This window comes from Pseudonaja textilis, chromosome 5 (assembly GCF_049901715.1).
Source record: "Pseudonaja textilis isolate UNSWEBS1 chromosome 5, rPseTex1.2, whole genome shotgun sequence".
NCBI classification, from domain to species: Eukaryota; Metazoa; Chordata; class Lepidosauria; order Squamata; family Elapidae; genus Pseudonaja; species Pseudonaja textilis.
Window position 1 is genome coordinate 51,103,846 of NC_141994.1, and position 18,970 is coordinate 51,122,815.

Below are 18,970 nucleotides of genomic sequence, written 5' to 3' on the forward strand. Positions count from 1 at the left end.
TGATGTTTTCACACAAAGGGGCACCTTTAACAACTGGTTCAGGAGCGGGATAAGGACTAATTGAGAATATTTCCTATTTTCTGCAGAGGCTATGCTGGGCTGGAAAGCACACCCTCCACCTTTCATGATTATAACTGTAATAAATCTATGGAATGAGGATGAATCATTTCGATACACGAAGTGTTTGGAGAATAAAATTATAAACTTACTCAGAGCTGTTATCTATATTATTTACAATCTAGAAGACTCATGGAGACAAATTGTAAAAAGAATAGACACATCATTAAAAATGTCTAGTGCATATATATTTGTAAATTTAGGATTCTATAAATATAAAAGCAATTCCCAGTTATTCCACAGCAGAGGTACTGAACTTGTGGCCTTGTTGTTGTTGCTGAATTACTTTTACCTTATGCTGGTGTATAACCATAATGAAGAGTGATTATGATATTCCCAGCATTCTTTGCCTGAGGTTATCCTTCTTTCTGGGTATATCGGATTGCAGCCAAAATGAATTTTTCTATGAAGAAAACAGCCTTAACTCACATATCTGCAAAATAAGTTGATTACTTTCTATACTCTCAAATGATGAGAGACATATATGTTTACATATTGCCTTATTTACTATTTCCAAACCTACCATATTATTTTTATTACTAAAATAAGCATCTTTTTATCCTAGTGTCCTCACTTAAATCTTTCAAGTCTTGCTGATAGTTTGCCCTCATTCCAACCTCTGCAGGCAATACCACATCCCTACCTCCATGTTATGAAAACAGCCAAGTGTACTAAAGGAAAGAAAAACAGTTGAAAGGAATAGTCTGCATGCATTGATTGACTCAAGTGTTGCGAACAGTGGAGGGGTTACCCAACTGTGAATAATGACCACAGCAGAGAAGACAAGATAAGCACAATAAATAAGATTGAAGCAGACACACAGCATATAAAAACGTCATCTGCACAATGCTGGCTGTTAAATTCATTCATTAAAGAGTGATGAAAATGCTGTTTAAATAGAGAGAAAAGCTATGCAGAGTTTAATAACCTGTATTCACAAAACCAACCCACTCATTTTTTCCCATGGGCCTCTGTTTGCTTTCATGCAAATATCCATGAGAATGAAATGTGTCTTTCAACCTGGCTTTAACCATTGGTAAAACACATTATGTTTGCCAACATTTAACAGGTAAGTTTGGGTAAAGGTGTGCGTGTGTGTGTGAGTATGTGTGTGTGTGATTGAGGAGGACATTTACATTTTCCCAAACAGAGGAGATAATGCCTCATATTGGCCTAAGACCATATTCACCATCAGTCAGAAAGGAAGCTAATAAATGCCTAAAAATGTAAAATTTCCCAGAGAGGTTACCAATGTTAATTTCAGGAAAATGAGCTATTTGTCAAACCACATTAGGATCCATCAAGAGATTCGGTTCAATTTCCTGAGGACTAAACAAGAGACAAAGGCTTATCATGCTACATGGTTAATCAGTTTATCTGTCTCTGAATGTCTGTATCATTCTAAATGACTGTTTTGTAAATATCTACTGTCAGAACTTCATTATCAGTGTCTCTTACCTTTTATATTTCTGGACATCCTGCCAACATTCCTTTTTACCATCCAAGTGGAGACACACACTCAGCTCCTATTTAAAGATCATATTCCACACACCTGAAACAGATTGTGCTTAATCAAGTTTATTATAAAATATAGGTGATGACTTCTAAATTACCACTAGACTGTTGTTTTTGCTTTACATTGCACATAAAAAGAGACAGGGTTTGATCATATGGTTGTGGCTTTTCTGACCCTACATCCCAATCTGATATTATGAGATTACTGTCAAGGTTCATTGCTTCATTGGAGAATGTGACTGATGACACATATTGTGGGGATGGGGAAACTCGGTCAGAGGCAAAGCGTGAATTAACTGAGGTTAGAGTTGGTTTGCTGTCAGGGTTCCAACAGATGCCCTAATTAAATAATGAATCTCAAGCCAAGCTTCAAAAGAAATCCAGTTATTTGTTAGGAGCTTCATGCTGGCATGGACCAGGTGGAGCCAACTCTGACATCAGTTAATTCACGCTTTGCCTCTGACCCTGTTTCCCCCTCCCCCCAATATGTGTCATCAGTCATATTCCCCAACAAAGCAATTTCGTGGGTTGTAAAAGCCCTTCCCTCCAGCCATTGTGGGTTCCCATGGAGATACCATGGCAATTCAGGTGGAATGTGCTGTGTTTTGACTGAGATACCAGCTCCTTGAAGCAGCAGTGAAGTTAGCTCTCCCATCCCACTTGCTCTAGGCAACTTGAGAACAACTTTGCAAGTTGACAATTTAATGATGAATCAGAACCACTAAGCACATGGTTCTGGTGCAGCTGACCACATGGATTGAGAGTGAAGGGTTTTTATACCTTCTCTTGGGCTTTGGTCTTGAGCTTCCTGTTCCTGTGGAAGAATATGTATTCTATTGGCTGTTGTCAGACTCCCATGGGGCCATGTGGGGGTTATCATAGCTGTCTGTATAGATTGTCTGAGCTAAGTTTGGTTGAAGTTTCTGAGGGTGATACAATGTCCTTAGGAGATCGTGCAATGTTGTGAGCTCTGTGTCTTAGTGGGTTAATCCTATTATGTCCTGAAGGGTCATGTCTTAATCCCATCACCCTGGAGCTGAAGGTCTTTTGTTTTGTAGATAGGCTGGTCCAGTCTTTCTTAATGGGCACAAAATATCTGCAAAGGGCAGGGAGCCAGGGCTCTGATAATCTGTCTCTCTTAAGATTTTTAATGCTCTTTAGGGGAAATATTTTATCCTGCCTTTTAAAAATATTACTCAAAATATTTCATTCCTCTAGGAAGGAAAAGAGGCTTCCCACACTATAAAATGAGAAACTTTGTATTTTCAAAATGTTCATGAACTACTTCTATCAAGCAAGATCTTGGGCCAGTTGACAAAAACTAGAAGTAATTAATTAAGATCAGATTCAAAACATATAAGGTGCAGTAAATAAGGACAAGAACAAAAATGACTTCCCAACATGGCAGCAATTTCATTTTTACTGAGGTCTTTACAATGGTAGCCATTTTGTGGCAGTACTGGTCACATGCTTCCAACATCCCATATAGATCACTGGCCTGAAAAATAGCTGCTTTCCCTACTTCAATACTAGAAGAGTAGCGTTAGTTTGGGGTCAAAGGTTATACATGACCTTTGTTGGTATTCTCCCCCAAAAAGTCAAACAATTCAATTTATATTCATGTACTGGTATTAAATCATACAACTAAATGAATGCAAATAAAATAACTGTTCCATATATATATTTAATAATTTTATTCTTTCATCTCATTAAAATTATAACAGTGGATGGATTCTAAGAGATGCAGCTAGAAATTACACACAGATAAGAGTAATTTACTTGTGTTCCTTCCTCTATTCTTACTGCTGGAAGCTCCTAGATAAAAATATATAGGAATATCAAGACTGAAAAAGTTTTCAGGTTACTTGGTGCAAAAATAGAGAAAAAATGCCCTTCAAAAGGACATTTTCTGAAGATCTCTGCACATAGGTAAGTTCATTAGTAGAGGTGATTTTGTTACTTTCATCTTTGTTTTTTTCAATGTTGGGGAAGGGTTGTTTTTTTTTTTTGCCAATTTCAGTTCTACTTTGTGGGACATAGTTATTAACAGTTACAAAAACATTTAAAGAAGAAACCCTTGTAGAGAAGGATTTACTGTCCTTATCAGTTTCGCTCCCTGCTCTCATAGGCAGATTTTAGCATTCCTGAAAAGTTCAAACCTTGCAACTGGAGTGTTGTGGAGCGAAGGAATAGACGAGGCTTAGACCAGAGCATACAACTAACAGTCTTTATTCAGGGAATAAAGGGTTGTCGCATCTACTAGCTAACAAGGAAGACTGCAAGCGAACAACGGCTGGCTCTGCTCGACAGCCAGCTTTTATAGCCGACTGTCAAACGGAGCCAACCAATGGGAGCTGCTGATGCTCCCACTCAAACAGCGGACCTGGTTGGGAACTCCAACCAGTCCTAAAGACATAACACTCCTCCCCCCTAGCTGAGCACATGCATAGTCTTTGAGGTATGAGGGTGGACTTCGCTGGCGACCGGAACGTCGTAGCTCAGGGAGACTGCTGGTGGGCATCGAGTCCATGGAGCAAGACTCCGAGGTCGCCGGGATGTCATCTTGGTTTGGCATTGGATCCTGGGAATGAGATGTCTCCCCTCGTTCGGGCTGGCTCGGCGGAACGTCTCGGTCTGGGTGGTTGGTGTTCCTGCTGGGTGGATGTGATGGAGATTCGGGTTGGCAGTCTGGGTCCGTTCTCGGCTCACTCAGTTCGAATGGGGATGTCTGGTCCCTCAGGAAACTCCCTTCTGGAACCTGGGCGAGGACTTGAGGGCTGGCTGGTGGATTCGGCTCACCGCTGGTCTGGTCGTTCCGCCGCCTGCGTAGTTGGTCCAGGTGCCTCCGCCACACGCGACCGTCCTCTAATTGGACCCCGTAGGATCTTGGACCGGTGATAGCCACGATCTGTCCTGGCACCCACAATGGATCCCCTGTGTAGTTCCTTGCAAAAACTGGGTCCTGCAAGGCAAAGTCTCGTACCTGGCTGTCAGATCCCAAGGGGGTATCAGGGCAGTAATGAGGGTGCAGCCTGTCAAGAGTAGTCCTTAAACGTCTCCCCATTAAGAGTTCAGCCGGGGATTTGTTAGTGCTTGTGCATGGAGTTGTATGCTGGCTGAGGAGAAAACGGGATAACTTGGAATGCCAGTTTTCCTGACCGAATCTGGCTAGTGCCTCCTTAGCCGACCTGACTGCTCTCTCCGCAATCCCATTACTAGCAGGGTGAAAGGGGGCTGTGAGGATGTGTCTGATGCCCAGATTCGTGACATACATGCTAAATTCACAGGACGTGAACTGCGGCCCGTTGTCGGAGACTATCGTGTCTGGAAGCCCATGAGTTACAAAGAGTCGGGTCAGGGCTTTAACAACTGCCTGTGTGGTGGTCGTGGGGAGCAAGGCAACGTCTATCCATTTAGAATACGAATCCACAACCACCAGGAAAGTTTTGCCATGCACAGGCCCGGCCAGGTCGATGTGTAACCGTGACCATGGGGCATTGGCGCTTTCCCACTTAGTGGGTGAGGCTGTTGGTGGGGCTGCCCTAGATTCTTGACAGGGTTTACAGGAGCTTACCCACTCTGCGATCTGATCGTCCATCCCGGGCCACCATACGTAACTGCGAGCCAATGCCTTCATTCGCATGATACCCGGATGGCCCTCGTGCAGCACCTTCAATATGGGCACATGAAGAGTGGTTGGGATAACGACTCTGGTACCCCACAGCAGGCATCCCTGGAGTTTTGATAATTCCTGTTGATGTGTTTTAAATGGGACAAAGTCAACTGAACACTTTGTTTCCGGCCACCCCCTCCCCACCCAGTCCAGAACCTGGGCGATTATTTTATCTTTCTTGGAGTGCGCCGCGATGTCATCTGCAGTCACAGGTAGCTTAAGTTCGTTGACTTCGAAGATTGCGTGCACCGGAGCTGGGTCCTCAACTGGGGTCGGCAAGGGGCAGCGGCTGAGAGCATCTGCGTGGGTTAGAGTCTTACCGGGGCGATAGACCAGCTTGAACGAATAGGCCGCCAGGAACAATGTCCATCTAGTCATCCTGGGGGACAGTACTTGTGGAGCTTTCCTGTCCCCCGATAAAAGTCCCAAAAGTGGCTTGTGATCGGTAATGAGTTCGAAATGGTGGCCAAAAAGGAATTCGTGGAATTTTTTGACTGCCGCTACTGCAGCCAGAGCCTCCTTATCAAACTGGCTGTAGTTTCTTTCAGTCATGGAAAAGGTCCTGGAAAAAAAAAGCAATTGGCGCCTCGGTGCCATTGGGAAGTCTGTGACTTAGGACAGCTCCTATCCCGAAAGGGGATGCGTCAGCAGCCAAGACCGAGGGAAGGCGTTGGTTGAACTGAATTAAAACGGCGTCAGAGGTGAGCAGAGATTTGATCGCTTTAAATGCATGGGATTCTTTGGGGCCCCAGTGCCCCGGAGTGTCTTTTTCTAATAACCTGTGTAAAGGTTCAGCGACTGAAGCTTTGTGTGGTAAGAATGAAGTGTAGAAATTTAATAAACCCAGGAAGGCTTGTAGTTCCATTTTATTGGTAGGTGTGGGTGCCTCGTGGATGGCTTTTACTTTTGACTCCACTGGGTGGATGCCTGAGGCGTCTAGTCTATATCCTAAAAAGTCCACCTGTCTAGTGGCGATGGTGCACTTCTCCCGTTTGAGTTTGAGACCATGCTGTCTAAACTTCTCCAATACTGCCCTAACCCTCTGGAGGAGCTGGGGCCTGTCCATAGCTGAGACCAAAATATCGTCAAAGTAGGGGACTACTCCTGGAAGACCTTGGAGAATTCTCTCCATTAGTGACTGAAAAATACCTGGGGCTACGCTAACGCCAAATTGGAGGCGTTTACACCTGAATGCCCCTCTATGAGTTACTATGGTTTGTAAGTCTGCTGTGTGGCTGTCGACAGGGAACTGCTGATATGCCTGTGACATGTCTAGCTTGGCAAAAATGGTGCCGGGTTCGAAAGTGTGCAACAGGTGCTGGATGACTGGGACAGGGTATGCGCTAACCTGGAGATAACGGTTAAGGGTCGTCTTGTAGTCAGCACAAATTCTCAAACTACCGTCCTTTTTGAGTGGGGTGACTATGGGGGTCTCCCACTTGGCGAAATCTGTGGGTTCAATTACCCCTTGTTTGAGAAGTTTGTCTAGTTCCGCGTCTAATTTGGGGCGGATAGCGAAAGGTACTCTACGGAATTTCAGGCGGACAGGAACTGCCTGGGGGTCTACGGAGAAGGAGATGGGTGTGCCATTGTAGCAACACAGCTCGCTACTGAAAACATCGGAATAGTCAGAGAACAATGTGTCTACATCAGAAGTTGAGACAGCATGAATCCCTGTTACACTAAGGCCAAGAGAGGGGAACCAATCTAACCCCAAAAGACTAGGGAGGGTACCATTAACCACCACTAAAGGCAAATGGCCTTTGAAGGTTTGGAATTTAACAAGGAACTTGCCTTTCCCGAGGACAGGGATGTTCTTGCCTTGATAGTCTCTCAGGGTGAGGTGGCACTTTTGCAGCTGCTTCCTGGTCAGTCTGGGTTGAATCTTTTTCAGCGTATCCCAGGAGATGATTGAGAGCGCTGAGCCGGTGTCCACCTCCATGGTGCAAGGTTTACCTTCTAGGGAGAGAGAGAGTTTAATTTTGTTTGGAGTTTGGGAAGTGTGGTTGGCGTGGTAACACGTGTAACAGACTTCTACTTGCCTTTGGAGGCTAGAAGATGAAGGAAACTTCTGGGGAGGAGCGCGTGCTGCCTGGCAGACTCTTGCAAGGTGACCTTTCTTGTGGCAGTTTAGGCAACTGGCGTTTTTAAACCTGCAAGATGCCCGGGAATGGGAACCCCCGCAGGTTAGGCACAAAGGGATCTGTTGTGGGCCACTGCTGTTTCTCTGCCTCGCTCCTACCTGTGGCTGTTTCAGTTGCTTGAGGCGATGGACATCTGAAATTTCAGAGGGGTCAGCTTCGCTCATCACCTCCTCTGAGTGGATGGTGGAAGTACCAGGCTTTGGTGCGGTGCCCTGAATCTCAGCTGCTGACTGGACGGACAGTTCAGCAGCTAGGGCTTCATCCACCGCTTGGGAAAGATTTAGATCTTTCCTGGCCAGCAGACGTCGTTGGAGCCTCTGATCTCTTACCCCGCAGACGAGTTGGTCGAGAAGCATGTCGTCTAAGTAGTTCTTGAATTCGCATTGAAGAGCGGCTGTCCTCAGGGCGGCCATGTACTGGTTGATGGATTCTCCCTCGGCTTGCTTCCTCATCCTGAACGTGTAGCGTCTTGCGATCTGGGAAGGTTTAGGGGAGTAGTGGTTCAAGAGTGTTTCTTGTAGCTCACTCCATGGAACGTTCTTGATGTCACGTGGTGCAAAAAGTGCCGTGGCAGTGTCGAAAACTGCAGCCCCGCAGTAGCTAAGGAAGTATGATTTCTTCCTATGCTCCGCAGCGTCGGCTAACCCAATGGCATCGATGTAATGGCTAAAGCGATTTTTATAGGAGTCCCACGTCTCCTCGTTGGGTTTGAATGGTTGAAACGCCAGATTGGCGTTCATCTTGGACCCCTCGGTGTCGTCGGTAGACCGGGCTATCTCTCTGGTTGGTCGTGGCCCTGGGCTGCGCTATCGTGAGTGCTGGCGGTTGTGGCTACAATGCCCTCGACTCGCTCCGTGACTCGGCCCTTGCAAGGGCAGCCTGCGTTGCACTCTCTGTGCTCGTTGGCGGCGGCAGCTAACAGCGCCGTAACTGACTTCAGCTTAGTGATCACAGTTTGGATTTCGCGCTCTCTGGGGAGCGTTGGCGACTGTGGCTACAGTGCCGTACTTCGCTTGAGTAACTAATTCAAACGACAGCAGTTTGAATTTCGTGCCCTTTCGGGGGCGTGGGCAGCTGAGATCTCAGCGCTGTGACTTCAGCTCTTTTCGTAGCGGATGAGCTTGAGCTTTCAGTGCGAAGCGGCTGCGGTTCAGCTCCGAGGCTTCGCTGGCGTGATTTTCAGCTTTTTTGAATTTGAGTGCTTCTGGCTAGCCTGCGGTCATATCCCACCCTCGTCGCCAGTGTTGTGGAGCGAAGGAATAGACGAGGCTTAGACCAGAGCATACAACTAACAGTCTTTATTCAGGGAATAAAGGGTTGTCGCGTCTGCTAGCTAACAAGGCAGACTGCAAGCGAACAACGGCTGGCTCTGCTCGACAGCCGGCTTTTATAGCCGACTGTCAAACGGAGCCAACCAATGGGAGCTGCTGATGCTCCCGCTCAAACAGCGGACCTGGTTGGGAACTCCAACCAGTCCTAAAGACATAACATGGAGAAAGTTTCTGTTTCCAACAAAATCACACTCATTTTCTCCGCTTTTTAAAAGTATAACATTTTCTTGTTATCTTTTGCTACATTGTTGGCAGCTAATCTTTTCTTTACATAAATATTATATAATAATTTTTTATCTTTATTTTCTTACATGCATACTTCTTCATTCTCTGCCTTTTATTTTGACATTCTACAAGTCTCCTTTTTCATGTTTGTTATTAATGTAATTTCAGTTATTTTTATGATCTTCTGCAACACAATTCTTTTCACTGTTTTCAAGCATCTTCCATATTCCTTTCCTTCCATCTACTTTCCTTTTATTTTATTGGGAAATTAGTCTATCTCTTCCTTCAACACTCGAAGCAGTAAAGGAGGAAGTAAAGAAGTAGAAGAAGCATATCTCTAGACCAGTGTTTTTCTACTTTGGCAATTTTAAGCTGTATGAACTTCGGCTCCCAGAATTCCCCAGAATCCATGCAGCTTAAAATTTTCAAGGTTGCAAAATACTGCTCTAGACTAGTTTCCCACACTCTACTTTCAGTTTTTCTTCTTTGTTTCTTAATGTCCATTTTTCCAAGATTTGACTCTTGATACTACTAAATAAATTTGAATTGAATTTGAATCTTTCATATTCAAAACTGTAATGTTAAGTTTGGGTAATGAGAGGCTGAACCAGAGCATGAGTGCAACAAATACTTTATTGTGGTAATAAAGGACTGAACGTGCTAGCCAAGCCTGGAACTGGCTCGCAGCGATCAGCGACTGGTTGGACCCCGCAGCCTGCTTTTATAGCTGGCTGCTGGGGAGAACCAACCAATGAGCGAGGGGGCAGCCGCCCAAGCAAAGCGAACGGACTTGAGTGGGAACTCCTTAGAGTTCCAGGGACATAACACCCCTTTCCCCCAGATGCGAACACGCATAGTCTTTGAGGTAGGCAGGAGTTTTATGCTGGCGCCCAGAACGGCGCAACTCTGGTGGGTTGTCTGTCAGTTCAGAGTCTGTAGGGGAAGGCAGGATTGGTAGAGAGTCACGAACGCGTCCATCGGTTCGGGTTGGCTCGGGACTCGTAGGGCTGGTCACTGGGGACGTGCTCCCGTTGACTGGTTCGGACTGGTCAGCCATCTGGACGTCGCTGTCCGTGTTCAGATTCCCTGGATCGGCTGCTGGTGTAAACAGGTCACCGGAATTGGCGCTGATGTGGGGTTGATGCTGTGGCCTCACCCCGGTCTGTAATTTTGAGTCACTGCTGACGAGAGTGCTGTGGCGCCTCCGCAGCTGGTCCAGGTGCCTTCTCCAGACTCGGCCGTCCTCCAGTCTGACCCGATATGACCTGGGTCCGGTGATGGCCACTATTTCGCCCGGGATCCACAGAGGGTCTCCAGCGAAGTTCCTCGCGAATACGGATTCCTGTAAAACAAAATGCCTAACCCCCGATGTGGAAGCGAGGGGAGAGTCAGGGCAGTAATGTGGGTGAAGCCTGTCCAATACAGTCCGCAGGCGTCTGCCCATCTGGAGCTTAGCTGGGGACTTATTGGTGACTGTGCACGGGGTTGAGTGCTGGCTCATCAGGAAACGGGAGAGTTTGTGGTGCCAGTCTTCCTTGCTGAACCTAGCTAAAGCTTCTTTAGTGGTCCTAACGGCTCTTTCAGCCAATCCGTTACTGGCAGGATGAAATGGGGCCGTGAAGATGTGGCGGATGCCCAAGTTGGCAGCGAAACGGCTGAACTCAGCTGATGCGAACTGGGGGCCATTGTCGGAAACAATAGAGTCTGGAAGCCCGTGTGTTACAAACAGGCGAGTTAATACCTTGGTAATCGCTAGTGTGGTGGTTGTGGGCAGTTGTGCCACATCAATTCACTTAGAGTAGGAGTCCACGACCACCAGGAACATTTTTCCGTGCAACGGGCCGGCTAGGTCGATGTGAATTCTGGACCACGGAGCGCTGGCGCTTTCCCACTTAGTGGGGGTGGCAATTGGAGGGGCTGGACGGGATTCCTGGCAGGGATGGCAGGAGCTTACCCATCTGATGATGTCTTCGTCGAGGCCCGGCCACCATATGTAGCTGCGTGCATAATGCCTTCATTCTGACGATGCCAGGGTGCCCCTCGTGCAACGCCTCCAGAACTCGGGTACGCAGTGAGGTCGGGATGACCACTCGAGTGCCCCACAGCAAACAGCCCTGCAAACTGGATAATTCCTGTAGGCGGGTCTTGAAAGGTGTAAATTTGTTTTCAACATCACCGCCCGGCCACCCCCTCCTCACCCAGTCCAGTACCTGGGCGATCGTTGTGTCAGTCTTGGATTTGGCCGCAATGTCAAGGGCAGTGATGGGGAGGTCCAATTGGGTGACCTCAAAGATAGCATGGACCGGTGCAGGGTCTTCAGCTGGAGCCGGCAGGGGCAGCGGCTGAGGGCGTCTGCGTGGGACAATGTTTTACCTGGACGGTGTATGAGTCTATACGAGTATGCCGCTAGGAAAAGGGTCCATCTGGTCATTCTAGGAGACAGGACTTGAGGGGTCTGTTTGTCCCCAGCTAGTAGACCCAGGAGCGGCTTATGATCCGTGACCAGCTCGAAAAAGTGGCCAAAGAGAAATTTGTGAAATTTCTTCACTGCTGCGACAGCTGCTAGAGCTTCCTTATCGATTTGGCTATAATTGCGCTCTGTCGCAGAGAGCGTCCTGGAAAAAAAAGCGATGGGAGCCTCGGAGCCATTGGGGAGCCTGTGGCTTAACACTGCCCCAATTCCAAAAGGGGATGCGTCTGCTGCTAGCACTAATGGAAGGTTGGGGTCGAACTGAATAAGGACCGCCTCTGATGTGAGTAGTGATTTGACAGCGTGAAAAGCGGAGTCTTCTTTGTGACCCCAGTGCCAAGGCATTTTTTATCCAACAGTCTGTGCAGGGGTTCTGCCACTGATGTTTTATGGGGCAGGAAGGATGCGTAAAAATTCAATAGCCCCAAGAAGGCCTGCAGTTCTGTTTTGGAGGTTGGAGTGGGTGCCTCGTGAATTGCCTTAACCTTGGACTCCAGGGGGTGAATGCCTGAGGCGTCAATTTTATAACCCAGAAAGTCCACCTGTCTAGTGGCAATGGCACATTTTTCTTTTTTTAATTTGAGGCCATGCTGTCTGAACCTCTCTAACACTGCTCGAACTCTCTGGAAGAGTTGGGGTCTGTCCTGGCTGAGACTAAGATGTCGTCAAGTAGGGTACTACACCAGGGAGGCCCTGCAAAATCCGCTCCATGAGGGATTGAAAAATGCCTGGGGCAACACTTACGCCAAATTGGAGATGCTTACACCGGAAAGCACCCCTGTGAGTGACAATGGTCTGGAGTTCCGCTGTTTGGTTGTCAACAGGGAACTGTTGATACGCTTGAGACATGTCCAATTTGGCAAAAATGCTGCCAGGTTCAAAAGTGTGTAATAAATGCTGAATGACGGGCACTGGGTAAGCGCTAACTTGTAAAAACTTATTAATTGTGGTTTTGTAGTCCGAGCAAATTCTCAGGCTACCGTCTTTTTTGAGGGGTGTGACAATGGGCGTCTCCCATTTGGCGAAATCTGTTGGCTCAATGACCCCTTGTTTTAATAATTTATCCAATTCCGCATCTAATTTGGGCCGAATAGCGAATGGGACTCTACGCGGTTTTAGCCTGATTGGGACTGCTTGGGGGTCGACTGAGAATGAGATAGGGGTACCGTTATAACACCCCAGCTCATCGCTGAATACATCTGAGTAGTCAGCGAATAAGGAGTCAGTGTCAGAGGTTGAGACAGCATGGACTCCTGTTAGCCCTAGGCCGAGATGGGGAAACCAATCAAGCCCCAAGAGTGTGGGGAGGTTGCCGTTAACTACCACTAGAGGTAGGTGACCTTTGAAAGTTTTAAAATTGACAAGGAACTTGCCTCTGCCGATTACAGGAATGTCCTTCCCCTGGTAGTCCTTCAGGCTAAACTGGCACTTCTGGAGCCGGCTTCTTGATAGACTGGGCTGTAGCCTCTTGAGGGTGCTCCACGAGATAATTGAGAGCACTGACCCTGTGTCAACCTCCATGCGACAAGGTTTACCTTCTAACAAAACGGAGAGAGAGATTTTACTAATGGTATGGCAAGTGTGCTTGGCATGGGGGTGAGTGCGACAGTTCAATACTTGCCTCTGAGGTCCAGAATGTGAGAAGGGAGGGTGCCTTTGTGCCGAGTTGTGAGAGGCTTGACAGACTCTCGCGATGTGCCCCTTTTTGTGGCAGATGTTGCAGGTGGCTCCTTTGAATTTGCAGGTGGCCCTCGGGTGAGATCCACCACAGGATAGGCACAGGGTGATGTGCTTGGGTGGACTGATGCTTTCTTGCTTGGCTCCTACCTGTGGTTGCCTGGCGTTGGCGAGGCGGTGGATGTCGGTTTCATCACTGGGGCCTTCCTCTATGACCACCTCTTCGGAGTGGACTGGAACTGCCGTTAGCTTGGAAGTAGGACCTTGGATTTCGGTGGCTGAGTGTGCTGCCAGCTCTGCTGCCAGGGCCTCCTCGACGGCTTGTGCGAGGTTGAGGTCCTTCTTAGCGAGTAGGCGCCTTTGGAGGTGGAGATCCTTGACTCCGCAGACTAGCTGATCTAGGAGCATGTCCTCCAGGTAGGTTCCAAACCCACAATGGAGTGCTGCAGTCCTGAGGGCGGCCAAGTACTGGTTGATGGTCTCTTTGTCTGATTGCTTCCTCATACGGAAGGTGAATCGCCTGGCAATCTGTGAGGGTCTGGGAGAATAGTGGTTAGTAAGGATTTCTAACAGTTCTGACCATGGAACGTTTTTTAACTCACGTGGAGCCACGAGTGCTGTGGCAGTGTCAAAGACGATGGCTCCACAGTAGATCAGGAAATATGACTTTTTCCGGTGCTCCCCTGCATCAGCCAGCCCAATTGCGTCGATGTAATGGTTAAAGCGGTTCTTGTATGACTCCCACTTCTCCTCATCCGGCTTGAACGCTGGGAAGACTGGATTGGAATTCATAGTGAGGAATTCGGTTGTATAATCTGTTGGAAAAATCTCTCTGGGGCAGCAGCAGAAGGTTTCTAGTGCCTGTGGCAGGCAAGTGATTTCAGCTCTGGAGAGGCTTTTCACAACCCTCTCTCTCTCTCTGGGCTAAACACGAGGTTAGGCTGCCGGCCGTTGGCAGCGTTTTGAAATTCGCGCCTGCGTGGGCGTCAGTGACTTCGAATTACAGCACCGTGCTGTACTTTTAGGGCAGAAATTCAAATGACAGCCGTTTGAATTTCGCGCCTAAAGAAACGAGCGGCTGCGGCTCGCAGCGCTTCACTTTCCCTGTAGCTTGGCTAACAAGCGGCTACAGACGCTTCTCACTTTCGTTGCTTGCTGACCGCTTTCTCTGGCTGCGGATCAGCGTTTGCTCTTATCGCCTGCCGATCGTTCTCTCTGGCTACGGATCGGCGGCTAGTGATTCAGCGGTTGCATTGTGCTTCTGGTAGCCATCCCATCCTCGTCGCCAGTGTTAAGTTTGGGTAATGAGAGGCTGAACCAGAGCATGAGTGCAACAAATACTTTATTGTGGTAATAAAGGACTGAACGTGCTAGCCAAGCCTGGAACTGGCTCGCAGCGATCAGCGACTGGTTGGACCCCACAGCCTGCTTTTATAGCTGGCTGCTGGGGAGAACCAACCAATGAGCGAGGGGGCAGCCGCCCCCGCAACGCGAACGGACCTGAGTGGGAACTCCTTAGAGTTCCAGGGACATAACATGTAATCATTCTAACTGTTTCTTGCATATCCAAGTAGCCTAATCATTTCTTTCATGCTCTTTGATCTCATTCTCATTCATCTCTTCTTATCAGTCAATAGAGGGATTTTTTTTCCTCCTGGATCCCATACATTCAAAATGTACAATTTCCCAGCATCATTTTTGGTTCTGTAGAATGTGACATGCACATATTGCCAAGCAATCAATTTCTACCTTTTTGCACACATGCAGCAACCTAGCTGGTATGATTTCATTCTCTTTGGCATGAAATTTATTGTATGTATTACAACAATATGTATGCTGCCTGTTCATTGCACTTTAGGGGGTTTACAATATTAAAAACATAAACATGCAATACAATACTAAAAATGTAGTCCTTTCATTCATAATTAAACCAGTGTCTTCACTTCCTTTTAACTCCACAAATATCAGGCTATCATTATTCAGTTGTTTTACTTTCTTCTGCTTTTTCTTCATTTGTTTCTTTCACACGTGATTTTGTCAATCTTTACCATGTATGTGCCTTATATTCCAAACTACAAATTCTATATACCATTGTTTTTACCAGATGGACCCATAGATAGTAGTAACATTTGTCATGGTGAATGGAGGTTTTCACATAACATATAATAAGAGAAAAGGTATCAAATAGTCCACTGGTTTCAGTCATACAGTACCTGTGTATTGCCATATCGAGTATTCCTTGAAAACAGTAAGGCCATCAAATAAACCAATTAGTTCTGCATCTGGGGAGAATGAGATCAGAATGGAGCATGATGCTTGTGTTTGCAATATCTTATCTTTCAGGATTTGAAAAATTGATGATTTTGTAGGAAAAAAAACTTATTAACTTATTAAACTATAAGCTGAGGCTTTAGTTGTATATACATTAATTTCAGGTCCAATTCTTTATTGATAGTGGATTCAAAACCTTTAATTAGGTACCAGGCATATTTCTTTTCTTTTTATTTCATAATTTTATTAAAGAAAAATATAGAAGAAATTAAAAGTAAGAATATAATAAAGAAAAAGAAAACAAATATCTAAATAAATTACTTTTCATCACAATTGCTAAGCACAATTTTAGTAACTTATCCTTTCTCCTGAAATTCAAGAAATAATATCTTCTTACTATATAGTCTTTTCTACAAACAAATTCTTAAAGCTTCATTTTCAGTCCTAATCACAAAAACTGTTTTAGGGTTAACAGAGATAACATTTCTTTTAACCTTGATCAAATAAACTTTATATTTCTTCTTTGTACCAGTCTTTAATTCCTTCAAATAATGCCCTAGATTTTGATTCCTTTTCATTTTTACTTTGTCCCTTCTCACAAAATTCTTCAAAGCTTTAGCAAATCTCTTTTGTTAATCCAGTATAGGAACTTTATCCAAATCACTCTTTTGGGTTCTTATTTGTATACAATTTAATTATTAAAATTATCCAGTTTTATTTGTCTATCCAGTATAACATATTTTCCCATATCATTCTTGTAGTTTTGTAGCCTGTTATTTTTAAATCCTCCTTATTTCTGCCTTGTCTGATATAACTTGTTCATCTTCCATAGCATCTTGCAGACTATCTGCAAAGACAGAAATACTTACACTGACTTCTGGGTCAACTGCTCCCAAATACCCTTCAATGCATCAGTGTTACAGTATTGTGTTTCATTCTCTATTAATTTAAATTTAAATGTTCTTCTTTAACTGTAATCCTTAGCTTTTTCTTCTTCCCTCTACTACCTCACCTTCAAAATCCTGTTCTATCATTTTTTTAAAGAATTCCAAACAAAAATACGTTCCCACAAGAAGGACACTTTTAATTAATTACCAGCTCTTATTTCAAATCTATAAGGACCCTTGGTCTGTTTGTAACTTTTCACAATCAATGTCCTAATCACTTTGCTGCTTTTTTTTTTTTTTAAAGGCCTAAACTTGTACTTAAAACTTATTTTGCTAAGGATTGAAGGAAGTACACCTGCTGCTATAAATCTCTCAACCCAAAGTTCCTAATAGCTGAAAAATAATTAATAAGCAATATTGAAAAGTGATTTTAAAAGTATGTGAACTCATGGTCCGTAAAGGCATCAACCATGGTTTGAGCAAAGATGGCTTTCCCATGTTTCCCAGAGCTTGAAACTTATTGGTGACTGCTGTTTTACCGTCTCCTCAAAGAAACAACAGTTTGCCGCATTATGTGTGGGATCTCAGGTCTTCTCCTTGTTCAAAGAGGAAGAGCCATCCTACTTGCTAGTTCTTCATACCACTGCTGTCATCAAATCCACTTTTAGTGGAGTGTCCTCAACTCTTCATTTCTTCCCCGGAAGTCAAGAAGTATATTTCTATAAGTGCAAACAAATTATTTGAGATGTAATGACATGACACCTAGGTTAAAATTAGAGGAGAAAACTCTTCCTTGCTTCTTTACTTATAGAATTATAGCAGGTTCATAACATGAATTTAGAAAAGAATTGGCAGAAAGATTGTGAAAAGCTACTGGTGCTCAGAGACTGGTTTCAGCAGAATCTTATATGATTTGTCCATTCTGTGAAGCTATTTGGAATGGCTATTTAATTAGAAATAGAATTGAAATGCCAATTCTAATTGCCATTAGGATTGCTTCTGTTCCTGCTCATTACTGTGCTATATAAGAGCATTTTATCTCCATAGACCTATCTTAACCAAGGACCTCCATTGATCCCTGGAGTCCTTGATTCTATTCCTTTTTCCCTTTTTATGCACTTTTCACTCTAAGCCCTGTTTTTCTGACTTGGGAGCAAGAGTCAGGGAAAGCGGCAAAGTTGATCTGTCCCTCTCATAGACTTGAACCAGAAAAAAAAGAAGAAGCAAATGGATAGGAGTGCTGGACAAGGAAGAAAAGTAAATTGAAGAGAACATACCCAACCACTCCCAGATTTGTTAGTATGGGCAGGCCAATAATCTATATCTAAGAAAAGATCCAACATAATATAGCAGGGGTCCCCAACCACTGGGCCGCGGACCGGTACCGGTCCATGGAACATTTCCTACTGGGTCACCGGTTTGCTGGGTGCCGCCATCTTGTTTGATGAGAAAGTGCTTCCGGGTGAGCTTTTCCGGTTGGAAAGCGGCGTTTGGGTCCTGAAGGAATCATTGTGCCTTGGTTTCATCGGGGGGGGGGGCTTAGAATGAAACTAAGGTGCGAGGATTCTTTCAGCACCCAAGGCAAGGCAAGCCGAGCAACCATCCCAAAGCGAAGCCCATCAACAAAGGTACAAAGGAGGAGTTGAAGATGGCGGGGAGAAGCGGGGGACGGCTAGCTGGCCGGTCGCTTGGCTCGCCTTGCCTTGTCATGCATGCTGATGCCAGTACCGGGCTGCCAATCATTTTGTGATGCCGGTACCGGGCCGTGGCACAAAAAAGGTTGGGGGCCACTGTATAGTGTTTCCAATTCTGAAAATGAAGTAGAGAAAATCCAAATATAAAACTTTACTTGAACACAGATCTCTCTGTTGATTTTGGTCTTGCACCCTCCTTCAACATGCTGTTGTGAGGTTAAACTTACAGAAAATGCTCTTGTAGTTACTCTGCAGTCAAAGAGAAAAGGAGAAATATACCTTTATTACAGTTTATAGCTTAACAGAGCTGAGTATGTTTGGATTCAGAAGTGGTGACCATGCGTACTGAAGGGTTTATTCCAAAACAGTATGACAAAATAACATAATAATGCAGCCATCAAAGAATATTCAAGAATACAAAAAAGTATGAGAAATTCTTGTGCTCCTTTTGCCAGTCAGAGGATTCCAAAGAAATGACAATAACAGGCCACTTCATAGTTAGCAAATATGCAGAATCTATCCAGTTAAATCTGTGTTAAAATTTCAAGTTATTAGGGGGAGGGGAGGATAAATATTTTATATAGGCTCTCAACCATAAGTAATTATACAGTCACTTAATTTTGCAAGCAGCAATGTTCCAGGTTGATGCAATGTATTTGTACTCATTTAAATAGTGTTTTTACACAGCTTCTCTTGTGGGAGGTTGAGTTGTTACTTTGATACTGGAGCATTTGATTATTGTGTGTGGTTTTATGATAAATGTGTTTCTAATTTGCCACCTTGCCTCTGCTGATGAAGATATTCAAAAAGAGTAGCGTGTTGTTGTTTTCTTTTTCCCTGGTAAATTTTATTTCTTTGAAAATGTTGCTGAGAGCTTTGTGTGTGTTCTCTAATTGGTCCATTTTTATTATGACCAAAGTCATCTATGTACCACATTCATTCTTGGGTTGTATGTATGTAAGTGCT